The following is a 13315-nucleotide window of genomic DNA, read 5'->3' on the forward strand; positions in this document are numbered from 1 at the left end:
ATACCGACTAATGTCGAGAAATGAATAGTAATTTGTTGCAATTTTGCGACTGATTTGTTTCTGATCTGTGACCATTTTTTGACTAATTTATGTCTGTTTTGCGACTATTTTGAGCATCGTATATTCAATTTGGTATTGTTATTTACAAACCCCCAATTGAAACCCTGATTACAAAAAATGCTCTAAAAAGTATTTTTTTGAATTCTAAAATCATGATGAATATTTAAAAAGCAAAAGGAACAAATAATTTACATAAAAGTCATTTCATACAAACCAAAAAATCTAAAATGGTTACAATATACAACCATTATAGAGAAGTACAAAATGAGAAGAGACCTACTCTTCTAAGGTTCGGAGACATTATAATAGTTCTAAGGTTCTAAAAAAATGTTAGAAGAGACCTACTCTTCTAAGGTTCCGCTTGAGGTTTGAGTTACATTAGTTATCGGATCAGCAGGTGTTGGAGTGGTAGACTTCGCAGCAGGAGTGGTCGATAGATGAGTTTGACTAGCCAAAAAATCATTTAACCGTGGATCAGTTTGAGTCAAGTACCTTTCAACCATCGTGAGCTTCTCGAGCTTGGCTTCTTGCGCAGCTGAAGTTTTGGCAAACTCTGCTTCACGCTCAGCTGTTTGGAGCTCTATTTGCTGTTGAGCTTGTTGAAGCTGTTCCTGCAGAGTGTTGTAGGATGCAGAGCTTCCTGGGTACTTCCTCTTGCCATTTACATACAAGTTAGAGAGGCTACCAATTCCATAAGGTACTCCTCTTTCACTCATAATAGTGGACTGCGAATACAAAAAAAAAAAGAGTCAGACATATGGTTCATTAAACTCAAACTATGTTAGAATAAAAGGAGAAGCAAAAAAAAAAAAAAACCAAATAAGAAAACTGAACTGTACCTGTTGAAACAAGTCATTCTCCTCTTCTACAGTTAGCTCTCGACGAGGTGATGTACCCTCAGGATTCTCTGAGTTTTCAGTCCTGATGGCACACAACTTGGCTTCCAAGTTTTTCTGGTAAGTCTCAACCACTCTCTTTGCCTTTCCATCCACATAACTCCCATCCTTTTCTGTATGAGTCCTGATGAAAACTTCACCAAGACTCACCCGTCTACCTAATTCCTCTTCCTGAAATGATAAACCAAAATATGTCAATGGGAAGTTATTAATCATATTCATAAGACTATAACACTTAATGAATAGTAAAAGAATAGAAAGTTACCATTTCTTGCTGGATTTGCATATAGGATTTCTGACCTGAGTAGTGAACATGAGGACCAAGACCGCCACGTTCCGACAACCGAGCAACTGTAGTGGTTGAACTATTTTCTTTGGATTCTTCTTTGTCCCAATGCACAGTCATTTGTTCCCAGAGTGTATCGCCGATCCAGTTAGGTTGCACTCTTGATGTCCTTACGGTGCTGACCATATCCTTCATCCGGCTTTTGCAAATACTCTCAAACTTGGCTTGAACCACACCAGTGATCAAGGGATCCCAGGTGTGGGTTTTCTACAATAACAAGAGACAAAGAGATGATGTTAGAATAATACATAGATACAAACTCAATAACAAACACATATAAATGAAAAAGGAGGATCTTACCGCAAATTCCACGAAGTAACGCTCTTGCCTGTCACGAGGCACACGAGTCCAGCTGTAGAAAGGGCCATCAAACTTGTTGGAAGACCTTGGTAATCTTCCGGGTAAGTGAGGACTTGTCACAATCAAACCTACATACAAAGAAAACAAAGGAAGCAGTCATCAAGATCATCATTTGAAGAAGGAAACAAATCAAGCTAGAGGAAGTAGACTTACCACGTTGTACCCGGTTTTTCTATGGGAGACAACACCGTAGTATAAGCCTCTCTCCCAGGCTTCGTGAGCAAGGCATTAAGAATCCTTAGCTGGTCTTCAGAGAGATTGACAGCACTGTCTTCTTCTTCTGAATGATCTGGAAATGCAGCTTCTTCACCGTCATAATGAGCTTGTTGAGAGTGTGGAGAATTACCTCCTTCTTGAGATAATGGAGAGGCTCGGTTTTGAGAGAAAGAAGAAGCTCCAGAAACTCCTTGATGAGATTGAGGTGATGCAGAATGCTGCCAATTAGGTTGCTCTTGGAACCGGTGTTGAGGAGATGGAGAGAATCGAATTTGCGATTGCTCTGACCTTCTAGGTTGAGGCAGTGGTTGCGACTCAGGGACTCCTTGTTGCTCCATCACTGGTGTCGGCGCGTAGGTTGGGACCAGCGGTGGTGGAGATGTCACTGGTATGAAATCATAACGACTGGGTAAAGGACTCACGGCTGCTCCTCCTCGTGCTCCTCCGCGTTTTTTCCTTCCACGGCCACCCATCGGATTCCAGGAGAGGCTTAATATCGAAGGTCATTGGGAATCGATCGATTAGGGGTTTCGGGTTTGAGGAGAAGAAAATCGATCGATTAGAACTGAAAATTAGGGATTATCGATCGATTTAGAAGGGTATGGGATCGTTTATCTGTCGATATAGGGTTGGAATTGGATCGAAAAGGGATCGATTTGAAGGGAGATTTTAGGATTTTGGGAATTAGGGTTAGTCGAATAGAAAGTGGTTGGGGATTCCTCGCGATTAAGGGTTAATCGGGTAGGTTTAGTGGGCTTGGTTAAATTATTGGGCCTGTTAATGGGATTAGAGTTGGGCTTAATTAGCGAATTTAAATTTGGACCTTTAGTAGTATGTCAATCGCTATTCAGTCGGTCAAATTCTAGTTTTTGTAAAAAAAAAAAACCAACATAATTTATCTTACAATACAACAATTTTATTCATCTTTTGTAATCATAAACATACACATATTAGTAAGGATTCTCTTCATCTTCATCATCATCATCAGATGATGATAAATTACACATAAATTCATCTTCTGGTTTTGCATATCCGACATTGAAGTCAAGATTTATTGGGTTTACTCTGCGTACTCGATTTTCAACAATGATATCTTCAATTGTGGTCAGCATAAAAGCATCATCACTCTCTTGTTGCAAGAGAGGTTGTTCTTTGTCTTCATAATGTCCTGAAATATTCCCTCTTGGATTCACTTGTAAGACGTTTAGCCACATCTGCTTTGGTTTTTTTCGGTATGGATATGGAATATAACATATTTGATCTGCTTGGGAGGCTGTGGAATACAAATATGAATACTAAATGAATATATCATCATTATATTTATTGAGTTAGATATTAATTTATATATTTATATATCATGCGTACCTAGAATAAATGGTTCGTATTTGTTGTACTTTCTTGATGAAAGAACGTCAACGACACCACCATTGCAATTTCGCAAAACATATGCATGTGCAATTTTGTGATCTTTTTCTGAAAGCCATATTTCATGCATTTGCCCACTTGGCCGACCTACGTGAGTAAATATATCAGGAACTCCGGGGACATCATATATAGGGACTTCACCTTCGTCAAATCTTGTTAACCTGTCCCAATATTTAATAATAAATATGAATTCACATATTAAAGTAAAATTACCGTGTGGCCAATATTGACTAATTATAAATATGAATTCACAGTTCTGGAGTTTACCTTGATTTCGTTTGTATATGATCGGAAAAGTAATGCTCCGTAAAATAAGCAATCTCGTCATTGATATATGATTCAACAATTGATCCTGATGCATATATTTTATTCTTTGCTTTTGCTTTCAGTTTTTTAAAAAACCTTTCAAAAGGATACATCCACCTATACTGCACGGGGCCTCCTAATTCAGCTTCATAAGGAAGATGTATAGGCAAGTGCTCCATTACGTCAAAAAATGATGGTGGAAAAATCTGCTCCAAATTGCATAAGATTAGGACTATATTTTGTTTTAGGATTTGGACCCTTTTTTTTTTGCAAAATTCTTGAACATAAGTCACGAAAGAATCTTCCAACACCTATATATATTAAAGTTCATTTCAGAATAAATTACTATAATCAGAACTTTTACATGTATGTACCATTAAATAGACTACAAAGTACCTGATAATGCTAGGTGGACGTTACGGTCCAAGAGTTCTGCAAAGATAAATTCAAGTAGCCGTTCCATAAAAACACGGCAGTCATGACTTTTCATGCCGAAAAGCTTTCCTCTTTCTATATGAACACAAGCAGCTAAGTCTGACGCATAACCGTCAGGAAATTGTAACGCTTTCACACATTCCAATAATCTTCTTCTATCAGCTTCTTCCAATGTGGATACCGGAAAAGGAGCTTGACCATTTTCAGCAAGATGTAAGTGTGCCCGATCACAGAATCGTTCTATATCCAATCTTGACTTGATATTGTCTTTTGGTTTACCCGCCACACTCATTAGAGTATTCATGATGTTATCAAAGAGAAATTCTTCTCTATATGCATCACATCAAGATTATGTCGGAGATTGAGGTCCCTCCAGTAAGGCAACTCCCAAAATATACTTTCTTTGTGCCAGTTATGCCACTTCCCATATCCGGGCATCTTTTTTTCATGACCATTTCCACCGCAGTCAGACGTTTTTGCAGGATTTACAGTTTCTATTCGCTCACTATAAACTTGTTCACCTGTCAAAGACTCTGGTGGTGACTCATTTATAGCGTGTCTACCCTTCAAAAAGTCTTTTCTATTCTTTTGTAATGGATTACCATGAGGGAGAAACCTCCTATGACAATCAAACCAACACGTCTTTCTTCAATTAGGCAGATAAAATGCCTTTGTATCGTCCAAACAAATTGGACAAGCCAATCTACCATGGGTCGTCCATCCTGATAACATGCAATACGCCGGAAAGTCGCTTATCGTCCACATCAGCACAGCCTTTAGTTTGAAATTCTGCTGCAAAGATACATCGTATGCATCGATTCCAGTTGACCATAATTCTTTTAACTCCTCGATAAGAGGTCGGAGGAAGATATCGAGACTAGCACGCGGATGATTTGGCCCAGAATTCAGTATTGTGAGGAACAAGTACTTAGTCTTCATGCACATATCAGGGGGTAAATTATAAGGAGTCAATATCACAGGCCATAACGAATGATAACGAGACATGCCAAATGGATTGAATCCATCTGTACATAACCCAAGATACATGTTATGGGGTTCTTCAGCAAATCGGGGATGTAGATCTAAAAAATATTTCCACTCTGCAGCATCAGAGGGATGACACATTTCGCCCTCCTTTGCTTGGTTTTCAGCATGCCATCTCATTGCCGCTGCAGTCTTCTGGCTCTGATACATCATCTTCAATATATCACCAATAGGTAGATACCACATACGACTATATGGTATTCTGGTTCGTGAACGTCGTCCTTCGTTAGGCTTATATCTGGGTGACTGACAAAATTTACACTCCTCCCACATTTCATCTTCTTTCCAGAAGATCATACAATTGTTTATACAAACATCGATTTTATAAAACGGAAGCTCCAAATTTCCCATCAATTTCTCTGTCTCGTAATGTGACTTGGTTGACTGATTTCCTTCTGGTAAATACTCCGTAAACAAAGATGCCCACGAATCCACACATTTTTCACTCATATTATAATCTACTTTATTTTGCATGAACCGAGCAGCTAACGATAACTGCGAGTGACCTTCATGACAACCATCATATAATGGTTTTTTCCCAGCTTCTTACAAGTCGTAAAATTGTTGGGGATGGTTACGCACCGGTTCTTGTAGATTCTGATAACTATCATCTTGATGATAATTACCATGAAATGCATCATTCATCATATCCACATATCTATCTCCTACTACATTACCAACATCTTCTTCACTCCAACTTAAATGAGTTGTATTACCATAAATAGTTCCATAATCCATAGTAATTTCTTCCCCATGCTTATACCAAATATAGTAATCTGGCATGAACCCTTTACTGTACAGATGATTCCAAATTTTGTTCCCCGCCAAAAATTTATTATTTTTGCAAACACTACAAGGAAAGTAAAATTTACCGGCATTACTCTGTGCTAGCGTTTGGTTGTTTGCATAAATTGTTCCACCCCGGAAACAAATTCCGTTGAGAAATTTCCCGTCTCTTCATCGATCCGTTTATATATCCACTCTCTATTATTATTATTACTGAAATTTCCAGACATTATATCTTAGAAACGCTCTCCAGAATTTCAGAGCTTCTATAGATTGTGTTTGTGAGTGAATAGAAGAGAGATGCGTTGTGCTGTATATATAGAAAAATTTGCGACTAAATTGTTACTATTTTGCGTCAAAACTGTGACTGCCAAGTTTTAGTCGCAAAAAACCGGTACACCTACCATAAAAGTCATAACATGTGTTTTAAATTAAGCGACCCGCCGCATAAGTCGCAATGTAGTCGTTAATGAACGACCAAATTACGACTGTTTTAATTAGCAACAAACCAGCAACCCTTTTACGACGAAATTACATTAGTCACTAAATAGTCGTAAACCCGTCGCTAAATAGTCGGAACTAGTTACGACTTTTTTATCAGTCGTAACTTGCAGTCGCTAATTTCATGTTTTCTTGTAATGATATATGACAATGAAAAAAAAAAAAGAGAAGTGCATGTGGTTTGAAAGAGGTTAGATTCGTGGGGAACTAGCTAAAGATGAACTAGCCATTCAGAATCAACAAAGAGTGGTAAAAAGCTAAAGGAGTCCTGAATGTATGATTCATTTCCCTGATCTAATACTTTAATGAGAAAATTAAGTCAAAATTAAGTCTAGATAAAATGAGCTAGTATATCATGTCAGAAAGTATATCCTGGTGGAAGTTCGTAATGCAAGTATTCTAGCTACTGCCTAGTCTAGGCCTAAATCACAAGAAGAGCAAAAAACTAGGAAATAGCGTAGAAGCACACTGGTCTAAATCATCACAGTAATGTTTATTGTGTTCCTGGTTTGAAAACTTTTTGAAAAACATATTGAAAAACTTTGTGAAAAACTTTTTGAAAATATTTTATGTGTCCAAAACAAACACAAAACAGATCAAATTTGGTTAGTAGCAGATGAACATCCTCCCCCAGACTTATTTCACCTTGTCCTCAGTGTGATAAATCTTGGAAAGAATGATAAAGAAAATAGAAAACAGAAATGTTTAAGTGTACTTATCGTGTCAGAGAATGCTGCTCGTCTTTTGTATTTGTTCTTCCTTATTAAAAACCTGAAATTAAATGAAACAAAAACAAAGCAATGAAAATAGAAAAAAAGGTCAAAGGAAAGTAAATAAGATACCGAGTGGGTTGCATCCCACTAAGCGTTTGTTTCAAGTCGTTAGTTTGACATTATTACTCGATTAGACTTATCCGGGGTCGTGACACTCCTTAATCTCATTCTTGGCTGATGATGGATCACTCAAAAGCATCACTTCTCTCTCGTCTTCTCTTTCTTCAGCCAGATATGGCTTGACACGTTGTCCGTTCACTGTAAATGAGTTTACGGTTTTGTCCCATAGGACAATGGCTCTGTATGGCTTAACTTCCTTTAATGTGAAGGGTCCAGACCATCTTGATCGTAATTTTCCTGGAAAAAGCTTAAGACGAAAATTGAAAAGAAGAACTTTATCGTTAGGAGCAAAAGTTCGATGAATAATCTTCTTATCATGATATGCTTTAGACTTCTCTTTGTAGATCTTCGAGTTTTCGTAAGCATTGTGTCAGATTTCTTCTAACTCGTGAAGTTGAAGTAATGTTCTTTCTCCAGCTGTTTTCAAGTTCATATTCATCTCCTTAATAGCCCATTACGCTTTATACTCGAGTTCTACTGGAAGGCAACATGCTTTTCCGTACACTAAGTTGAATGGTGTTGTTCCTAATGGTGTCAAATGCTGTTCGATATGCCCATAATGCATCGTCAAGCTTGGTAGACCAATCCTTGCGATGGACTGCAGTTGTTTTCTGCAAAATCAACTTGATTTCTCTGTTTGAGATTTCTACTTGACCGCTAGTTTGGGGATGATATGGAGAATCAACTTTATGCATACCTCCGTTCTTTCTAAGAAGATTTTTGAAAACCTTGTTGATGAAATGCAATCCTCCGTCACTTATCACAATTTTAGGAACTCCAAACGCGAAGTATTACAGATTTAAACAGCTTCATAACGACTTTCGCATAATTGGTACTGCTTCAACCTACTTAGAGACGTAGTCTACTGCTACTAAGATGTATTGGTTTCCAAAAGAAGTCGGGAATGGTCCCATAAAATCTATTCCCAGACATTGAAAATTTCGGCTTCAAGAATAAAATTTAAGGCATCTCATTCCTTTTGGTTATGTTGCCCATTATTTGGTATTTATCGCATCGTGATATATAAGCTTGAGTATCCTTGAACAATGTAGGCCGCCAGAAACCTGCTTGTAAGATCTTCGAAGCGGTTTTGAAAGTTGCCAAATGTCCTGCGTAAGATGAGCTATGGCATCTGAATAAAATTCCTTCCATCTCTTCTTCAGCCATGCATCTTCGGAATAACCAATCAGCACATCTCTTGTAGAGATATGGTTCGTCCCAAAAATTATGTGTTACGTCCTTCAGAAACTTTTTCTTCCTATAACCAAAAAATTGTGGTGGTTCTACTTCAGCTGCTAGGTAGTTTGCTATGTGTCTAAACCATGGGGTATTAAAGGCATCTGATCTTCGCATGAGTTGCCCTGGTGCTGTTACATCAACATTTGTGGGGGTTGTATCTATCGCATAGATGTTTTCTTCTGGCAAACAATCATTTAAAGGCAATCTATCTTCAACTCGAATTCGTGAAAGATGGTCTGTGACTCTATTATCTGCTCCTTTCCGATCTCAAATTTTGATGTCGAATTCTTGCAGTAGGAGGGTCCATCTTATCAATCTCGGTTTAGAGACTTTCTTAGACATTAAATACTTAATTGCTGCATGATCAGTATGAACTATAACCTTAGATCCTACAAGATAAGAACGGAATTTCTCAAATGCCAATAAGACCGCCAGAAGATCTTTCTCTGTTGTTACATAATTGCATTGAGCTTCGTCAAGAGTTCTGCTTGCGTAGTAGATTACATGCAGTTTCTTATCTTTTCGTTGGCCAACCACTGCTCTGACTACATAGTCACTTGAATCGCACATGATTTCGAATGGGAATTCCCAATCAGGTGCTTGCACGACAGGAGCGGAGACAAGGGCTTCTTTGATCTTATGAAACGCGGCTAAGCACTCATCATCGAACTCGAAGTTAGTTTCTTTGCAAAGCAAACGCGTAAGAGGTCTAACTATTTGAGAAAAATCTTTTATGACTAGCCTATAGAATCCTGGGTGTCCTAATAAAATACGGATGCCTTTTACGTTTGTGGGTGGTTGTAGGCTTGTCATGACTTCGATTTTTGCTTTGTCAACTTCAATTCCTTTTCCCGAAAACTTGTGCTTAATCACGATTCCGTCTCGTACCATGAAGTGATATTTTTCCTAATTTAATACTAAGTGCTTATCTTCACATCTTCGGAGGACTTTACCAAGGTTGGCTAGGCATTTTTCAAAACAAGACCCATAGACCAAGAAATCCTCCATGAATACTTCCATGAAATCTTCAATAAAATCTGTGAAGATCGACATCATGCACCGCTGGAAGGTAGCAGGTGCATTACACAATCCAAAAGGCATATGTCAGTAAGCGAATGTGCCATATGGACAGGTAAATGTCATTTTTTCTTGATCCTCCGGTTGAATACAAATTTGGAAAAATCTGAAGTATCCATCAAGGAAGCAATAGTAGGGGTGATTAGCTAACCTTTATAGCATTGATCTACGAAGGGAAGTGAAAAATGATCTTTCCTAGTTGCTGCGTTCAGTTTCCGGTAATCGATGCACATACGATGTCCAGTTACTGTTATTGTGGCAATCATTTCATCTTTATTGTTTTTAATGACAGTGACTCCTCCTTTCTTCGGACAACATGAACTGGGCTAACCCAAGTGCTATCTGAAATAGGAAATATTATTCCGGCTTCTAAAAGCTTCATAATCTCCTTCTTGACAACATCCATGAGATTAGGGTTCAGTATCCTTTGACTTTCAATTAAGTTTTTAGCATTATCCTCTAGATTAATCTTGTGCATACAAAGATTTGGAAAGATTCCAGGTTTGTCATCAAATGAATATCCTAAGGCTTTTCTATGCTTTCTCAGTTCAGACAACAGCATTGTGGTTTCTTCTTCTGTCAAATCAGAGTTTATAATGATAGGATAGGTCGAATTTTATCCAAGGAAAGCGTACTTAAGTCCGACAGGAAGAGGTTTAAGCTCGACTTTAGGGGCTTTAAGCTCGCTTCATGGATCATTAATTGATGCGCCTGTGTCTTTAGGAGGTGAAGGAATGTTTTTTTGTCCTTAAGATCTAGATAGTTTAGAGGTTTTCTATAAGTTTTGGGCTTATCAAGCATTCGCGCGCATTCACTCAAATTTTCTTCAAGGAAATTGCGTTCATCTTTTGTGGTCGAAAGCATGACACTTAAAGGGTCGTCGAGAAGTAAATCTTCATAGACTTCCTCAATAATTCCGTCTAGCGCATCAATCCAACAAGTTTTGCCATCCAAAGTCGGTTTATCAAAACTTTTGTTCATGTCAAATTGCATAACTAGCCCGGCTAGATGAAGGTCAATTTTCTTTCCTGTACATTGATTATGGCTCCGTCTGTGGATAAGAATGGTCATCCAAGAAAGGGGATCCTTAGGTTCTCATTCTAGTTCTAGAACTACAAAATCAGTTGGTATGGAACATTTTTTGATTTCGACGAGAACATCTATTAAGATACCTACGGTTTGTCTAACAGAACGATCAGCTAATATTAAAGAAATTTTAGTGGGCTGGAAAGTGTGGTGTCCTAAACGTTTTGCAACTAAAAGAGGCATCATGTTTATGCTCGATCCTAGAGAGCACGCTCAAAAGCTATATTGTTGATAGTGCAGGAAAGTACGAAGCTTCCTGGATCGTTTTTTTTTTCAGGGGTTCGGCTTTGCAGGATAGAAATATATTCATGGTTTATCATCATAACGCCTTCTTCAAGAGTTAAAGAATTTGTTAGAATACCCTTCATGTATTTTCTTAAAGCAGGAATCATAGCACAAGCTTCTACGAAAGGTAATCTCAGATCAATTAGCTCTTTCAGCTTAGCTTTTTCTTTCTCCTTCTTCGGGTATCTTAGGGCTCTAGGATATGGTGGTTTAGGTTTGTAGACACGAGTTGGTGGAGGGGAAATCGGGTCTTCTCCGAAAGATTTCCCGGGATGTATCTTCTCTTATTTCTTCTCCATCCTTCTCTCCTACCACTTCTTTTTCAACATCTTCAGTCGTGACTCTTTTTCTTTCTTTCTCATTTTCCTTACCTTTTTTCTCATCTTCGGGATCTTTGGGAAATTCAGGCTCTTTGTAAACTAGACCACTCCTAAGTGTGATAGCTTTCACATGATCGGAGGAGTCGGCTTCGCTGGAGCTTTCAAAAAAAATTTCACTTGGCTCCTCCTCGAAATTATCTGTGTTCTTAGACTTATCTTTGGTCATCAGACAAAGGAGGGTGGAAAATTTTTCATTGAAATCTTCTTGCATCCTTTTCATTTCAGAGCTAAGATCACTGATTTCCCTAAACTTAGATTTTTTGAGCTCTAGAATTATTTTGTTTAGATTTTCAGCTTCAGAAGAGGGAAAACTAGGATAGGGATTCGAATTAGATTGAACAGCCCAAATATGTTCGGAAGGGTGTTTCACGCGGTCTTATGACTCGCGAACGTGGTGAAATGGGTCTTGGCCGCTGTCATAACAGATACGACCGTGGTGGAAGTGTGTTTTCCCACGGTCCGAAAGGATGGACCCGCGGTGATCAGGCACGAAAGGAAAATCTTGAATTTGATAGACTTCTGCAGTGTTCATCATCTCTTGATCATAAGAATCCATTAGGTTGTTCCAACCATCAAAGTTACATGTATTGTGTACCTTGTTTGGCTGTTGCAATCCAAGTTGACTCATTATCTGATGGAGACACTTCATAACTTCCGAGATCTCTTCTTTCTTCTCAGGAAGTGCAGAATTGCCAAAGATTGCTTGGTTTCGGATGCTGTTTGCAAGATTGTTGATGAAAACATGAGCATCTTCTACAGATCTAGTTGAGAAATCTCCATTACTTGCTGTGTCGAAAGAGTGTTGTAACTCTTGAGTTATGCCTCGATATAAGATACCTATCAGGTATTTGTCGGTATATCTGTGGTGTGGAAAATCTCTTTGGTATTCTCTAAATCTCTCCCAAGCATCTAAAAGATCTTCATCTTCTTTTTTTTGAAAGGTTCTTATCTTGTTCCTTAAGAGATTGGAACGATTTATAGTGTAAAAACGATTTAGGAAAGCCACTTGCTGGCATTGTCTCTCAAAGAGAATGGGAAAAGACTACACTTGTGATAATCCCCATTTGTTGTAATGGTTGCGCATAACTCTTCAAACGTCTCGATATGGTCCATCGGGTGTTCGGATATGTAACCATGGAATTGATTTTGTTCAACTAAATGGATATAGGGTACCTTAATTTCGGTTTTGCCATCCTCTGGTAAGGCTGGTTGAATATAATAGCTCTTTGATCTCCGAAGAACTTCTCGAGTGAATCGAAACTTCCAATCAGTTCATCATCATCTTCATGTATTGCCAATCCGATTAGCTCATTGTCATCATAGATCTAGTCAGGTCATCGTCGCTCGGGTCACCATCCACACGATATGGTAGATCACCGAGAGTTCCGGGAACATGTTCACGACCTCCCATTGTCGAGTAACCTGGAAAATTCAAAAGAAAAAAGTAAAAGTAAACAAGTGTTTTAATGGATTTAAGCTGGGATTCGCAACGAAACAAATCAAAGTCCCCACCAACGGCGCCAAAAACTTGATGCGATTGTAAACGGGGTTGTTGTTGTCGTTTTACTAAGCTTCAGGTTTTAAATTTATAACCCTTAAATGTCTGCAAGTGCACATAGGTGCGCTGTAGTACTTAGGGTATCGATCCACAGAGACTTAGTTGTTTCAGTATGAATTCGCACTAATGCTTAAATCAGACTAGAACTAAACGGGTTTAGGTTTTGGTTTTGGGTTTTGGTTGTCACTAAATCTAAACTAAAAAGCAAGTAAGTAAAAGCAATTGAAAACGAAAACAGGTAAAAGCATGTAAAATCAAAGGCGAATGAAAGCAAGAAAAATCAAATGAAAAGCAACTAAAATCGAAGGTTGTAAGCAATGGAAAACAAACGCTAGGCTCAAGGGTATTCGAAGGGATTCATGGGCTAAACTGATGGTTGTGTCAACTGCGTGAGGGAACAAGTTTTACCCTTAACAAAACAA

General features: G+C 38.3%; 1 non-coding gene across 1 annotated transcript; it reads left to right on the forward strand.

Annotated features, from left to right (window-relative positions):
• The first annotated feature begins 12192 nt into the window (after positions 1 to 12192).
• Positions 12193 to 12300, forward strand: LOC112090158. Its single transcript, XR_002901507.1, has one exon. It is a non-coding gene; the product is annotated as a small nucleolar RNA R71 (small nucleolar RNA).
• Positions 12301 to 13315: the final 1015 nt, after the last annotated feature.

The sequence above is a fragment of the Eutrema salsugineum genome, unplaced genomic scaffold (genome assembly GCF_000478725.1).
Source record: "Eutrema salsugineum unplaced genomic scaffold, Eutsalg1_0 scaffold_11, whole genome shotgun sequence".
Classification (NCBI taxonomy): Eukaryota; Viridiplantae; Streptophyta; class Magnoliopsida; order Brassicales; family Brassicaceae; genus Eutrema; species Eutrema salsugineum.